The following is a 4,070-nucleotide window of genomic DNA, read 5'->3' on the forward strand; positions in this document are numbered from 1 at the left end:
AAGCTAAATAACATCGAAGGGTGGTGGCAAGAGTGATAGAAAAATAAGTCCTCCAAGTGAGAGGATTAAAAAGTGTTACTACCTTTATGTAGTGTTGAATCCCTATTAACTCATTACTCCGTTGAAATCCTGAGCATTGCCGTACACAAGTCTCTTTCCCACTGCCCAGCCAAACCGTTTCCCAGGTCAAGTAACTAATTTGTTTGCTGACTACTTCCATTCATGAATTCACAAAAGCTTTAAAGAAATTTCTACCTCATTTTATTGCACAGGGTATCTCCCAACTCCGTTTAACTCATTTCGCAAAGCGTCTTATTCCAGTGGTAATTCAACCCCTTCCCCTGGTCAAGTCATACTTGCATGAAGCCCAAAGTTTGATAACAAGACAAGTTTGCTGAGGTCAGGTTAAAGGGGAGAGAGAGAGAGAGAGAGAGAGAGAGAGAGAGAGAGAGAGAGAGAGAGAGAGAGAGAGAGAGGAGGGGTAATGTAAGGTCGGAGGTAGAGGAAACAAGTAGGAGGACGGAGGGCAAGGAGAGGGAGGATGAGGAGGGGGTGGTGAACCTGAGGAGGGGAAGGGGAGAAAGGACTAGGAAAAGGGAGCAGGGAGACCGGTGAAAGGTAAGCAGGAAGGATGAGACAAAGAAGAGGAAGGTGAAGTAGGCAGGAGAGGAAATGGAAGGCAGGAGAGGAAGGGAATAAGAGGTGATCGAGGTAAGACAGGAGGGATGAGAGTGAGGATTAACGAATGAGCCAACAGAACTGAGAAAGAAAGTTAGGACAGAATGAGAATAGGAGAAAATAGAAAGGAAGAGGGGACGATAATAGTGGTGAAACAGGCAAACAGAGGGAAGAAAAGACTAGAGAACATCAGTGAAATTCTTAAAATGGCTGAGATGGCAAGGAGGATGAGAAGGGAGAGTGGAAGAAATGTTGAAAAAATAGTTAAAGAAAGAGATAATAGAAGTGTGGTACTGAGACTGCAAAGAAAGGAGGGCAGACACACAAACCCAGTGAAGGGAAGGAACGAGAGGAGAGGTGGAGAAAAAATGGCTATGTAGATGCAAGAAGTGAGGTAAGGGTAGTTACAGCGATCGACGGACAGAGACTCATAGGGAAGAGGAAAAAGGAGACAAGGAGAATAGTATGGTTATTTTGCGTCAAGTTCAGATATATGATGAAGAGGTAATGGAAGGGTGAGAGGGAGGAGGTGCGAGGAGGGGGGGGGGGAGAGGAAAGGAGAAAGAGGGGAAGGAAGGGGGAAGAGAGGAGAGGAGGAATAGGGAAGGAGTGAGGAGGGGAAGGAGGGATAACAGTCGCAATAGAAGGGGGTTGAGATGATGTTAACAGAGATGAGACGGGGAAAGTAATGAGGAAGGAGGAGGAGAGAAGATGAAAAGTCGAGGAAAGGATTGGATGTGATGAGGAGAAGAGAATAGTAGATAAGGGGGGGGAAGGGAGGGGAAAAGAAGATATTAAAAGGAAACTTAGAAAAGAGAATAAAAAGGGAAAGAAAGGAGAAGAGGAACTTGGAGTATTCAGAATAAAATAGGAAAAATCGTAGTGGATATGTTAAATAAAAGAGGATATCGGACACACACACACACACACAGGGAGTCAATCGAGGCAGACGTGCGACATCGGTGCTCCGTACCGAACCAACACGGCCAGTGGCATTATCTAAATTAGTATCTTTATATGAGTCAAGCTCTGTACCAGGTTAGACTAAATGATTTTTCATTATTAAAAGAAAGAAAAAAAAAGTTTAAACAAGACTTGTTCAAACAGAAAAGAGAACAAAGACGAAAGAATGCGCTCAGTCAGCTGAGGTTTGTTTAGACACCAGCAGCATGGGGAATGTAAGTACATACTCTGTACTTTTAGTATTGCAAAATGGATACATACTTTAGTAAAGCAAATTTGGAAAAGGAAAGGGATAAAAGTAGAAAGCAAAATGATGATTTCTACCAAGAACTGGTTGAAGTGGAGATTCACAATAGACTGGTTGAACGTGTACACAAACTAGAAATGGCTTTCAAAAATGAAATTGATGAAATAAAGAAGCAGATGCACTTGCAAAAGGAAGAAATAGAAAAACTAGGAAGGGAGGCCAACAAGAAAGACACAACCATCAGTGAACTAACAGTGGAACTGAGTACACTTAGGAAGAAAATGAGTGAAATGGCTAGTACAGTAGTCAATCACGAGAGTGTTATGGAACAGTTCAAAAATGACACAGAGACAATTAGGCAAGTAAGCAGTCTTATAGACAAGAGCAATGATATTGAGGAGAAGATAGCAGGTGAATGAAAGAAACTGTGCAAAGCTACAAAAATGATGTGGAAACCGCGTATGCTGAAATGAATTGAAAGTAAAGAAAGACTTAGAAACAAGGGTGGAGGAAAAAAGCATTAAACAGGAAGTGAAAAAGAATAATCCAAAACAATCCAAAGTTAGTCAGAGATTCAGTAAGATATAAACAAATCTATAGTAATCACTGGTATAGAAGAAGAGGAAGAAGTAAAAAACAAGATCAGAAGAGACAAAAAGGAGATGGCAAATGTAATGAGCTTACTGAAAGAAGTATCAGAGGAAATCTGTAGTAAAGGCATGAGAGGAACACAAAAGGTTGGGGAAATACGAGAGAAGCAAGGACAAGACCTCCTAAGGTGACTTTCCAGAGTGTAAACACTGTGGAAGAGATACTAAAAAATGCAAAGAATCTTATGGAAAAAGAGGAGTTCAAAAATGTATGGATAAAAAGATGCCTAACACAAGAGGAACTGGAATTACTGAAAGAGAAAAGGGAGGAAGCAAAAAAAAAAAAAAAAACGAGGGAAGAAAAGAAGAGAAGAAGAAATTTTTTTACAAAGTAATAGGATTGCAGGTACGAAAGTTGTACACAAACAGGATGGACTAAAAAGGAGGAAGGTAGTAAAACCATGTAATACTGACAGAGTATATAAACAAGATGATAAAGTTGATGTACTCAAATGTGGATGGAATGGTATCTAAATTACTAGAGATGAATGATTATGTCAGAGAAAATGAACCACAAATAATATGCCTAACAGAAACAAAATTATGCACCAAGGATATCCAATAACATACTAAACTTAGAGGAGTACAATATATGGAGAAGAGACAGAAATTTTAAAAAATGAGGAGGAATTATAATATTAACTAAGAAAAATCTAAAAGTCAATGAAATAAAACTAGATATACCATCCACAAGTAGAACTGATTGCAGTAGAGATCAACACATCTGAAGGGGAAAGTAAATTTGTAGCCAATTTGTACATGCCACCCAAGATCAAACACATTGGAAAGAGATGAATATGAGGACCTGGCAGAGAGTGCAATTCAGAGTTTAAGATCATTACTACATAAAATGGAAGAGAAATCGGAAAGAATTATACTAACTGGGGATTTTAATACAATTATAAATTGGAATACTCTAGATGAAGAATTAGCCAAGAAAGCTGTTGGGACCAAAAGCTCCTGGATTTACGTGCAAGAGTTTTTCCTAACGCAACATGTGAGGGAAACCACCAGAAAAAAGAGGACTTGATGTACCTTCAGTGCTAGATCTAATATTTACTAGGCAAGAAAATGATATTGACAGTTTAATATATCACCCTCCACTCGGCAAAAGCGATCATGCAGTACTAAATTATAACTTCCGGAAATCATATAACATAGTTAACAGCAATGAAAGTTACAAAAAGAGCCTAAACTATAAAAGGGGAAATTATCAAGACCTAAAGAAGTATTTCTTAGAAGTTGATTGGGAAAATGAGCTTAGAGGACAAGATTTAAATGCTGTATATAAAAGATTCTGTGAATTTTATGAAATAGGAATCCAGAAGTACATCCCACAGCACAAAAGAAGCAGATAAGAAAATACAGAAATGGTTCAGTACAGAATGTAAAAAATTAAAAGAAAGAAGAGATTTGTTGAGACAGTTTTTTTTTTTTTTTTTTGCCGTGTCCGACTCTGGGCAAAGGCTCAGGGCCTATTTCTTAGTTACAGAAGACACAATAGTGAAAGGGCATATAATAAGTACAAACAG

Source organism: Coenobita brevimanus, chromosome 58 (genome assembly GCF_032717465.1).
Source record: "Coenobita brevimanus isolate Jiangsu-jjx chromosome 58, ASM3271746v2, whole genome shotgun sequence".
Taxonomy (NCBI): Eukaryota; Metazoa; Arthropoda; class Malacostraca; order Decapoda; family Coenobitidae; genus Coenobita; species Coenobita brevimanus.